General features: G+C 41.3%; 1 long non-coding RNA gene across 1 annotated transcript in view; it reads right to left on the reverse strand.

Annotated features, from left to right (window-relative positions):
- LOC307207744 overlaps positions 1-12,867 on the reverse strand; it is a 962,945-nt gene that overhangs the window by 51,307 nt on the left and 898,771 nt on the right. The gene's annotated exons all lie outside the window — the stretch shown is intronic.

A 12,867-nucleotide genomic window follows, 5' to 3' on the forward strand; every position in this document is an offset into this window, starting at 1 on the left:
ACCTGGTTGGTGTCCCCCTTGGTAACTTCATATGGGAAAGGAAAATAAAGGACTTACGTCAGCTTTATTCCAGTCACCCTAGAAATGAAGACTTCCCGGTGTCCCATCCTTTCTCCAAAAAGTTATCATCATGGTAAAAAATGTTGATCAGTAATCCTTTTTAGGCTGCAGATTCTGAACTGCTAGAGCAAAATAAATCTTTGTTTAAGCAAAAGGTGAGTAAATTTAAGGCAGAAAGTAATATTAAGGCAGAGAGTAATTTTAAGACAAGTGTTGTTGGACTCAGTCCCCATCAGCCCTAGCCAGCATGGTGAGGAATGATGGGGCTTGAAGTTCAACAGAATATCAAGGGTCACAGTTTCCCCATCCCTATTTAAAAGGAAAATCAACATGAGCATACAAAAAATAAACTGCAGAGCATCATTTACTAGCCACCATATTGCACAATAGCTATACTGGAAGAGGAGAGGATTTAGCATGTGGCTGGCATTTGGAGTGTGTGTATAGAGTAAGAAGAATGGCATTCTTTTGTGTTAGAAGTTAATTTCTCTATTGACAGCAAAAACAAGTGTCAAAACAAAGGGACCAAAATGCCAGGCAGTTTCAGCTTCAAGATTTTGTTCCCGGATTTTTTGCGTGGGTGGGGGAGTCTTGAAAAAAATGCATGTGTAGCCTCACTTCCATCTTACTGTTGCTGCACTTGCTCTCAGGGTCCAATATGGAGCAGTGAGGGAGAGGCATGTGGAGGCTGCTTCTGCTTTTACCTCTGATGACACCCTAGGAGAGGGCAGGTGAATGGGTGTTTGAATGGCGCCTTGTGCACCTCCCCAGGGCAACTTCTTCAGCAAAGCTGGTGCCAGACACATTGCTCTGCTTTCCTCTAGACCACATCAGTGAGGCTGAGAGTGGGGTCTTGTTGTCTAGGCACACCAGGACCTCCATACACACTACCCAGGCTTGTGCCCTGGGGAGTTCACTTAGGTGCTGCAAACACCATGGTTTGACTTTAACCTGTCCGTAGGTGCACACAGACGGATGCCGACAATAAGTGAAGGCAGTAATATGAAGCCTTTGCCAGGGATGGTTACAACTAGGAAAAAGAAACAGAATTGGAAACCAAGTTTTCTGTAGTTAGTATATATCCACCACATGTTATTGAGTTTTTAATAGCTATTGTGCCTTGTTCTTTGCCTGATCAATATGAGAAGCTCTCTCTCTCTCATATTCTCTCTCTGATTACTTAAGGCTGTGTGCTGGCTATGCACAGCCCCTGCCACCTCCCAAATGGGCTTTTCAAATGCAGGGTGTAATCACAGTTCCATTTTTGCTTGTTTACCACAATATTTACAAAGGGCACTGTAGTGACAAGAGATAGCATTAATGCCTGTGGAATAAGAAGCCATCTACCAAGAAAAGAGAAGCACCCTGAACTTCTGCCACTGCAGTAGTAATCAGTGGCAAGGACAAAGATCTGTAGTTCTGTGGGGCAGACTGGACTTAAGAGGTACAAACCAGCAACCACAGGAGGAGGAAGGCATGAGAAGATCAGCAGATGAGTTGTACAAAGCTGTTGCTTGGGAGATTTTAAGAAGACAGGAACAGATTTCTCTGGTTCCACCTGCTAGTGAGGGTTTGCTTTGACCTAGCATTCCCCTCTGAATTCCTTAAACTAATTATGGAACTGGCAAATGCATACTTTGCTACTTATTTAATTTCCTCCTTAATTTTAATTTCTAACATAAACACCTTACCAATTCATACAAGCATTTTCAGATACTATATAAAAATACCAGATTAAAAAAAAAATCAGCTTTTATGGTACATTTTGTATTTTGGATTTACAGGTTTGATTTATTATTTATTTTTATTTTGCATCGGGGGATGGATGGATCAGTCTGTTTTCAGGTCCTGTCCATTTCACGTGGATTCATAAGATGATTCTGCCCTGTTTCTGCATTAACTTTGGATTTCTTTGTAAAGTCAGTACAAAAAAAGTCTATTTAAACAAGCACCTAAATGTGTATTACATCACAAAATGCTAATTATATGCTTTGAGTAAATGGATATATTTCTAAATGTATTTTATCTGGAAGTAGACATTCTAAATACATTTTGGTACTTCTGTAATGTAAAATTTGGAGAAATGCAAAATCGGAAAGACATATGATCCCTGTTAGTTTGCCAGTAGGTGTGAATTAGGTCAGTTGGTTTAAATATCCAGACCAAGATGGAACTCACCTCCAGTTCTAATTGGAAGTAGCCCAGAGAATGCCTCTCCCACTCTTCAGTGGGGACAAATTTCCTATGCCTATTTGAGTGATTTCTCCCACGGAAGGATCTGCAGAAAGACTCATTGAGCTTTTCAGACCAATTGCAAAAGTGTTATCCAGATGAACTAAAATTGTGTCATCTCTCAAAACTGGTTTTGCTGGCTTTGAAGTCCAACAACATATGGAGAGCACTATGTTGACTACCCCTGGCATAGACAACACTGAGCTAGATGAACCAATGGTCCCACTCTGCAAAAGGCAGCTTCCTATGTTACTAAACAAAAACCACTGTTGTGCTGGGAACTGCAAGTTCTATGACTTAACTTCTTTTTAGTTTGTTGGCATTAATTTAATATTCTTAACCTAAGGAATAAGTTACCGTTGCAGCTATTGCTTTAGATGGAAGACACCTTGGGAGTTAGCATCTGTTCTTGAAATTCAAATGTAAAAATGGGGGCAAATTAAAAGTTTTCTCTTACTGTGCAGAAGTTTTTATGGCTTCATCCAAAGTCAGGCTTCTAAGCATTGCTGACCTGGCATTCAGAGTGTGTTCTCCATAGGACAGCATATCTTTAAATCTTTTCCATTCATTAGCTTGCACTTCATTTACTTCTTAGCTGTCATTCCTGAGAAGTCTCTTACTGAACTTAGGTGTTATCTGAGTTCACTTTCTCTTAGGTATATGTTACATTTGTGCAAGGAACTGTTTATAAGAGTCATGGCTCAAAGCGATTTCTAACCTCAGTATTCACGAAGTTTTAAATACCAGGCATTTTTATGTAATATCTTATAGGAATAAATATTTATATAAAGTGCTATAGCATCAAAGTATTATATTAAGGTAAAGTTTATTTGGCATAATTAGCGAAGGCTGACTCAAAGTACTTTCAAATAGACAGACTTATTCACATTATCATTATCAATAGCCAAAATGCAATTTTGGACCATATTTACACAAAGGAATACTGTAGGTGGAAATCCTTTAAGCCTTTTGGAAGTATTGAAAGGATTACCCAAATCCTTAAAGTTCTCATAGGCTTAAAAGAATGACTCAGTCATTGGATTGTATACATTATGTAACTACCCATAGTAGAATACCGTATTTCACTGTGTTATGGTTGTCACCGCGTAATAATCGCACCCCCCCCCTTCGGCCATAACATTGAAATGGCTGCATGGGGAAGGTTGTGGAATGTATATTTTAAGTTTACAACATGTTATACACTGAAAGAGAACGACATGAAAATGATGCATAGATGGTATTTATGGCAAAAATGTATAAATCAAAATCAAACACATGCTGGAAATGTATAGAAAATGAAGGTACTTTTTACCATATGTGGTGGTCTTGTAAGAGAGTAAAATCTTTCTGGGAAATGATTTATAACGAATTGATAATAAACCAGAAGTGTTTCTTCTAGGGATACTGAGATTCCAAAAGACAAAAAAAAAAAAAAAAAAAAAAAATGTTTATGTATGCTATAACTGCAGCTAGAGTGGTTTTAGCCCAGAGATGGGAAGAAGATGTAGTACCAACCAAGAAAGCGTGGCTAACTAAATTAATTCAAACTCCCATTCATTTTACTGGAAAAAGAGATGAACCAAACTGGGATTAATCCATTGGTTTTGTTTTTCATTCTTTTCTCTCTTTTAAATGAATGTGTGCCACTGCATTACCTTCAATACATTGGGAACAAGGGAAGAATAAAGATCTACATTAGGAACAAGAACTACATTAGGAAATAGAGTGGGAGGAGACTTAGCTGTTCCTCCTATTTGCAAAGAAATCACTGTAGAGGTGGCATGATTGGGGGGGGGGGGCGCGGTTGCTGAAGAGGTATACATCCGGCCTCCAAGGAGTGTGCTGTAGCTGTCAGTGTGGCTGTGGCAGCAGCAGTGGGCGATGCATTCCTGGAACCGAGGTGGTTTCCTCACCTCGCCTCATGGGTGAGCAGCCCAGCTTGTTTAGTATTTGGTTTCATTGTCAACAACCCCCCCCCCCCCAATCTGATCATCAGTATGTGCATAGCAAACCCAGAATGTGAGGCACTGTGTCAAATCAGTTCATTAGCAGTTTCCCTTATTATTTTTCTCACCCCACCCCCAAGTTTTTCTCTCTATTGCTGCTGCCAGCTGTGGCCTCATTACAAATCTGGATCCGACAGTATAAAACAGCTTGGAACACTGAGATAGATTTCAACAGATTAAAGACTGCACTGTAATGTACTAGACTTAATCCTAGCACCGGTAAACTCCTTATATGCTATCCTTCCCTCAAGATTACAAAGATTTATGTAACCATTTTTTTCCGCTCTTCCACATTCAAAGCAGCTTAGGGGAATCAACATAGATTGTTCTGGGTGTTGAATAAAAGCTGTAAACCCAGATCAGGCATTGCTTTTCTTCAGATACTATATTACACGGTAGCACTTTAAAAACTGAGTGGTCATAAGAGACCTGAATGAATAGCAAAAAAATAGCAAAAATAATTATTCCTGACGGGGATATTACAAATTGCTGTCTATGTACTATAATAGCTGAGAACATTACTTTAAAAAAAAATGTGCTGCAAAGAAAAGCATTAACTTTTTCTTTCCCCCCTTTTTTAAAAGATTTGGATTTAATGAAGCAGTAGGGATGGTTTAAAGGCATTGCTATTTGCTGTTGTTAAAAAAACATTCTGATATACTAATTTCCTCGTGGAAAAACTCAGCAAGAAGGGACAAGAATAAAAAGCTAGCAACAATGACTACATTTTGGAAACGGAGCGTGTCAAAGCGAGAGGGCAAGGCACCTCCATTCAGCTGTAAAAGCAAGGTGTGAACATCTCTGCCATGGCTTCTTCCTTTTCCGTTTTGTGCCTTGACATGAAGATTAAAGGGAGACATGATAGCTGTCTTCAAATATCTGAAGGGCTGTCATGCAGATGATGAAGCAGATCTGTTCTCTGTTGCTCTGGAGGCCAAGAATAGATCTGATGGCTATAAATTGCAAGGAAGCAGATTTCAGCTAAATGTGGGGAGAAACATCCTAATGAACTGATATCAGAGTCTGTCTCCCTGTGAGCGATTGAACAAGGACACTTGACTCTGGTACCCCGAAGTAGAATGCTTGCAAATCCCTAAAAGCAGAGGCTTTTGTGATAGCACTCATTGTTACAGAGTAGCATCACCTCTTTCTTTATTACTGTCTGTTACAGATAGGTAGCCGTGTTGGTCTGCCATAGTCAAAACAAAAAAAATTCCGTCCAGTAGCACCTTAAAGACCAACTAAGTTAGTTCTTGGTATGAGCTTTTGTGTGCATGCACACGAAAGCTCATACCAAGAACTAACTTAGTTGGTCTTTAAGGTGCTACTGGAAGGAATTTTTTTTGTTTTTATTACTGTCTGTTCTTCTTTCTCTTTTTGCTGTCCATGGCAGCCATTTATTGCCAGCAACCATGATACTGATAGTGCTCATGTTTAGGGATTCTGTTTATTGTTTGTTTGTTTATTGAGGGGGCGGGGGAGAGATTGAGACAATCCAAACATGGAGAGAAGGGGCTGACATACATAGATTTGTGTTGTTTTGGAAGGTTTTTGAATTTATTTTTACATTGGCAGACTTTTTTTTATAAAGGAACTGTTACCATCTCATTGTGGCCTCTTCTTCCCAGCTGTCCCAGCTGCCATCACAGGGGTATTTGAAGGTCCATCTTGCCTTGCTGGGAGGGAAAAAATAGTAGCAACTGTTTCTAAACAAACAAGTTGCCATATCCATTCTATTGTAACTTGTTCTTTTTTTAAGCAATGCTTATGGTTGTAATGGTCTTTTCTGCACTTCTTTGTGAGGCCCACCTTAAAAGTCATACATAAATAGTGAAAAGAAGCAAAAAACTAGGGGGGACGGAAGCAAGGTGACATAAAATTAGAGGTGTTCATTGGATTTAAACAAATTCTAAATTCTCAGGTGGTCAGGTGCCTCAGAGGGATTGTTGGCTTGTCAAAAGGTGAAACAAGAACTCTACAAGGTGGCACAAGTTAAAGCAGGGACCCTGAAAGTGCCTCGTGATGCCTTGGTGATATAAACATTACAAAATACTGTAAACAGGCATCTGCTGAGAAACACTATGCTGGGGTCATAAGTGAAGGGAGAGCAAACATCAGATTGGTGAGACAGTAGAGGAAGAACTGCATTGTACCTCACAGGTGAATACTATGTCTAGAGGGAATGGTTTCACCTGGAAAGCAGATTCCTTTCTGTTGTTTCCATTCCAATATCAACCTTAAATATATGGTAACACAAAAATATTCCCCTGGACTTCTTTTTCTGCAACTGGGCATATAGAGATGCCTCTCTGATGCATGAATTTTTCAGAACAATTGCCCATAAAACTCTAGAGGGGAGTTGAAGTAATGCCCACCCCCAAAACTAAGCTTTTTTTTAGGAAAGTTGTTGACAGATGCTGATTCCGCCATTGAAATCCCGGATGTGTCTGAGAAAATCTAGACATATGGCAACCCTATGTTGCTCTTGCGGGAAAATCCTTGCATCCTCTGGAATTTTGCAAGATTAAATCCCTCAAATGGTTCTAGGTATTTCCTTTAAATAAACAAACAAATATAAAGATTTCCAGCACAGAAGTCCCTGGGTTTATTTGTCTGTAATTTGGCATGCTTTGTCCACTTTGGAGAAGCTACTTTGTCTGCAAATTTTATAAACATCTGTCAAAAGGCAAAATACAGGTTGTTGTTTTTAAGGTCCCAGTAGTAGATGGGAGAAACAAATCAGACTACAAAGGCAGGGTGTTTTCTGAAGCTCCATACTAATATCTGAATGGGCTGCTATGGTCAGTGCAAACCCATACTTACAAAGGTGGCAGTGGGAGTATTGCTTCCTCACCTTTTTTTGGTAACTTTTTAAAGCTTCCAGCTTTACCCTGACTGTCATCATCTGTTTCTTCTCAGAATGCTTGTAGCTCTACTAGAGTGGATACGATATGATACGATACAATATCTTTATTGTCATTGTCCCATACAGAACAAGAAAATTGAAAAATCTACATATGACATTCAAAACCCAACAAGCCTGCTATCCCAGCTATCCCAACTTGGTTGGCCCCCTAAAAACTCTGATACCCTGTTTTTAAATACAATATACTCCCATACAGACTCCTTACAATGCGTTTAAAACCAAAATCGCATTTGGGTAGAAGCTGTTTCTCAGGCGGCTAGTCCTAGTCTTTATAACCCTGTACCTTCTTCCAGAAGGCAGAAGCTGAAAGAGATCATTTCCAGGGTGCACACTATCCTGCACTATCTCTGCAGCTTTCTTATGGCACCTGGAAGCATAGATTTGATCCAAGGTGGGAAGAGTGCACCCAATTATTCTCTCCGCAGTCTTTACAATCCTGACAACATTGTTTTTTCCATGACTGTGCAGCTCCCAAACCACACACCATTAGCATATGGTAGTGCTATGCATCTGAAGCTGACAGAGATGATAATCCCCCTCCCCCCAAATAAAATAACCAAGAAAGGGTTAGAAGCTTCCCCAAACTATAGTAAACCCCCTCTCTTAAACAGGAAGAAGCCTCCCCCTACTGCCACTGTAAGCCTTCTCTCCTAGAAACAATTTCAATCCCAGTTTGACTGCTAACAGGGCAGTGAATTTGGGACTCATATTTCGATCCACCCATAATATTCTCCCTGTATTTCAAACGCTGCCAAGACAGCATGGCACAGATCCATGTTCCCCATTCTGGCAATGTTAAGTAGTGGCCTCGTGCTATTTAGATTCTCTCCTCTTTTATTTCTTTCTGCCCGTCTGCTCTTTCTGAAAGTTTGACCGGTTCATTTTCTCTAAATATTTATTTTTGTTAGAATAGCAATATTTTAAAATGTAGCATGGTCTCCAGAGAGTTTGAGTTTCACTGGTCTGAAAAGCACTTCACATCAGTCCTTCAGATGACATTTATCATTGTCTAGAATTCTGGTTATTTTCCTCACTGCTGATGTAAATTTAACATTATCTGGCTGTTAAAGGGAAATATCAGGCAACACTCTCTCCCTCTCCCGCCCCCCACCAACAAATGCTAGACAAGACAAAGTAGGCAGCTGATCTAAAAAGCCCATTGTCTTCTTATTGAATAAAAACTTATCATAATCAACAACAACAACCCAACTCGTTTTTTAAAAGCTTGGGATGGCATACGAATGTAAATATTTTCTGTTGTCCATACCTAGATAAAGAGAAGAAAGAGACTGTACTGTATTCCTCCTCTGATTAATAATGTTGCATGTCCCCCCTCACCATTTTCTGAGTGGTATGAGATTCCAGGGGTTCCAGGTGCTTACCCAGGGTTCATGTTTCCTTCAGAATGAGGAACAGCGGAGACTGTGGTGTCTTTATGATATAGGGCTTATTTACACATATATACAACCCTAGTCTGCAGTGGAGGGGTTCACAGCATTAACACCCCAAATGTTTCTTGCTGTACCCATAGCCACAGCTTAAGATTCAAACAGAAATCAAACATTGCTCTCTCTCACTCCCTGCCCCGCCTCCAGCATTTTGCTTTTCTTCTCACTCACATTACTGCAAACTCTCAACTCTCGTCTTTGTCCTTTTCAAACTACCAGCCAGTAGGCTCTGAGCCTTCTTCCCTTGGGAGTTCCTCAGCTGGTGCCCCACCACCACTCCTCCACATCCAGCCAGTCCATGAAACCATGTCAGATATGCCAGAGGAGCACAAGATTAGCAACAATATGCTGCTTGAACAGCTGAAACAGGACAGCTGAAATGGGCAGGAAGTAGGTGAAACAGATGATGCTTATACCCTTTCAATCCATGGCTACACCTGTTGGTGGTACAGTTTTATACAGCCCAAGAGATATGGCAAGCCATTTCCCTCCCATTGACTTTAATGGACATTTCTTCTTGGTCATTGAAAGGGGAGTGATCTATTGACTGTGTCAGCCATGAAGCTCACAACCAATGCAACAAATAAATTTGCAGCTGGGTCATTTGTTCCATTGAAATGTGTTTTGTCATTATTTTATAAGGCTCTAAAATGTGTGTTTTTATTTTATTTTGAATTTATTATATATATTTTTAAAATAAAAAACCAACATTCTCTTCTGAAGCTTTCTGAAGCTTTCAGTATCAATATCAGTGGTAACAACAAATGAGCTGCAGTGTGATGGCCTGGGATTCCGATTCAGAGGCTGAACCAGAGGAATCCCAGCCTGCACAGGAGTCCCCGCCTCCAGGGCCGGCTGAACTGGGGCAAGGCCTAGATTCTGAGGAGCCTGCACCTGTGTCAGATCCTCAAGAGCAGGCACCAGGTGAAACCCTTCTGGCCCCAGAGGTGCTTGAGGACTCAGTGGCTACAGGTGAGCCTCCTCCGGGGCCCAGTAACCCTTCGGCCTCTCCTGAACTACAGAGGCTTAGGGCAGAGAGGCGAAGGGAACTGGTTGCTCCCAGGAGGAGTGCTCGCCTTAAGGCCAGAGGAGGCGGGGCTCCTGGGGGCCGGGACCGCCCCTGGCCTTAGAAGAAGATAAAGGTCAGTCAGCCCGGTCCCAGGTTGCGGGAGCAACGTCGTTGTTGGCTTCAGACCTTCCAGTGTTCCTGTTCCCTGCTCGGCCTCCTGTTCCTGACCTTCCAGCGTTCCTGTTCCTTGCCCGGCCTCCTGCTTCTGATCTTCCAGCGCTCCTGTTCCCGCCCGGCTCCCAGCTTCTGACCTTCCAGCGTTCCTGTTCCCTGCTCGGCCTCCTGTTCCTGACCTTCCAGCGTTCCTGTTCCTTGCCCGGCCTCCTGCTTCTGATCTTCCAGCGCTCCTGTTCCCGCCCGGCTCCCAGCTTCTGACCTTCCAGCATTCCTGTTCCCTGCTCGGCCTCCTGTTCCTGACCTTCCAGCGTTCCTGTTCCCCGCCCGGCTCCCTGTTTCGGACCTCGCCTCTCATCTCGTGAACTCTGACTACGATCACGGTACCTTTCCCCCGGGACCAGCACATGCAGTCTAGCTGAGTTAGAAATGAATTTAATCCAGGTACATCTTCTTTATAAACAGAGTGTCAAGCATGACTCACGGGTGTTAAGGTGTGGGCATTTTAATAACATGAGAGATAGCATGACAGCTCCTGTGTATGAGCTAATATATCATAGAATCATAGAACTGTAGAGTTGGAAGGGGGCCCAAGGGTCATCTAGTCCAGCTCTTTGCAGTGCATGAATCTCAACTAAAGCATCCATGACAGATGGCCATCCAACCTCTGCTAAAAACCTCCAAGGAAGGAGAGTCCACAGCAATAAATATATCCTATATAATTTAAATGCAATAAATAATAATAATAATAATAATAGTAATAGTAATAGTAAAGAAGTTGGTGATTTCAGTGGGTCTAAAAATGTTTTTCTTAAATCACCTCTCTCCCTCAATTGGACACTTGAATTCCTCCTCCCCAAAATTTGAGCTGAAAATGATCAAGCAATGATTTTTTGCTTAGTCTTACAGTTAAATTAACAGTGAAACCAAGAACCATTGCCCTATGCTGAAAAGTGAAACATAATTTAGGTTTTCAGATTTCTCATTGAACATTCTTGTGACTTTATGAGAACACTGAAATGTCCCATAGTGTTCTATAGTTTTCAAACTGTTACTCTCCTGCATGGAATTAAAGTCATATCTCACAGATATTACTAGCCTCTCCTATCCAGGGCCTCAGGCAAAATGGATGGGGAAAATTTTCTCTATATAGTCAGCAGCAGAAAAGGCACCAAGAAAACCCAATCCAAGTTTTATATAAATGTCAACAATAATCAATCTGTTCCACTTCAGGAACCACAATGAAAAGTTCAGAAGTTTCCTTCAAAATTGTGTTGATAGGAACTTATATTGCTCTAATAATGAAGTACAGTAGGACAAGAAATTGTTGGTTTTATCTTTCCATCATGTAGCCTTCCCCAGCTTGATACCCTCTCATCATCACTGACTATTGGTCTGACTACACCATAGTTTATTGGCAAGCAGGGAGTTAAGGATGCTATGGTATAGTTTCAAGTACATAGGTAAGGAACATTTGCCCAACTTTCCCAGTTCTTGGAGCCAGGGTGCCATTATTTGCCCAAGGTGGACAGGGGTAGTTGTTATCTCCAGGCCCCCATCTAGAATACTTCTGCTAAGGGTTTTGAGGGAAAGCTGACACCTGAATGAAATAAAAAAATTTCTTCCAGTAGCACCTTAGAGACCATCTAAGTTTGTTATTGGTACGAGCTTTCGTGTGCATGCACACTTCTTCAGATACTTGAATGAAAGGCTGTTGTTCAGTGCTAGAGCAAATGTTTTATATGCTAATGGTCACTGATTTAGTTCCTGGCATCTCCAAGCTGGGTTGGGAGTCACTACTAGTCAGGGACTGCAGTGCCCTGGGATGATCCTCATTTCAGGGAATTGTCTACGAAAAGGGGAAGAGGAAGAGGAAGAGGAAGAAGAGAGTCAAAAGCATTAAGAGAAAGTAATTCAAAGCGACCTTTTTTAAGGCATGTGGAAGAAAAAGGAGCATCTCAGAAAAATGTATCCTAAGAAACTTTGACTCAGCTCTGCCCCCAAACCTTTGATAATGATCCATTAAATTGGAATAGAATTATTCTCCACAACTCTGTAATTGCATGCAAATAGCTAAGTATAGTGTAGTGATGGAAAAGAAAACATAGCTGAGTTTGCTGCTAGGTAAGGCTTGAATCGAAATCTCCATCCATGCTCTTAGCAAGTACATTGCTGCAGCTATCTTTTAACCTATGCTTCCCTGTCGTTTCCTGGAAGATAAATCAGAACTTTGCCTTAGACTTAATGGATATGCATTTCCTTCTGTCACCTTTGCATTTGGCTTCCTGTTCACGGAGAACAAAGGAGTGGGATGTACTTTGTCTGAGGCATGAATGGCCACAGCAGTGACTTTCCATGGTTTGGTGAAGGTCAGAAAGAAGATTGAGGGCCATCCCATAACAGCTCTTGTTTACTTACTGTGCCCTGCTTGAAATGAGAGCAAGAGAATACAAACACACAACAGCCTACTTTATGGCTATCTCTTTATGCTGCTGCCACCTTTGCAAACAAACCTTACCTTGCCCTCTGCCACACTGGGAGGTCTTAAAGTCTATTCATCACATCCAACAGCCTTGCATTTCCTGTTGTATCTGAACTGGGAAAAGGTAAAATTTTGTATTTTGAAGCAGTCTGTTACTTGGAAATGTGGGAGACATATCCTCTAAGTGGGTAATACTCAGAGCACAGATTATTTCACTGGAGGCAGATGCTATTTGTGCACCACTGAATTAGATTATGCTCTTTGAAAAAATATGACTCCAGCTGGATTGATGGTACATTTGTGTGTACATTATCTTTGCCTGTGTACTCCACTGGAGCATCTGTCTTTAATCTTAGCAAACTCTGACAAGATGTCTCATAAGCATACAAATCGAACAAGTTCCTGATGCAGGCTAATCAAGTTCCTGCTGACAACCTTTCTATTTTAAGTGTGATGACATATTCATCCTCCTTGATCAAGTCATGACTAATGGATGAGAGCGTTAACACCTTTTACTTGTTATACCCACC

This window comes from Podarcis cretensis (genome assembly GCF_951804945.1).
Source record: "Podarcis cretensis genome assembly, chromosome: Z".
NCBI lineage: Eukaryota > Metazoa > Chordata > Lepidosauria > Squamata > Lacertidae > Podarcis > Podarcis cretensis.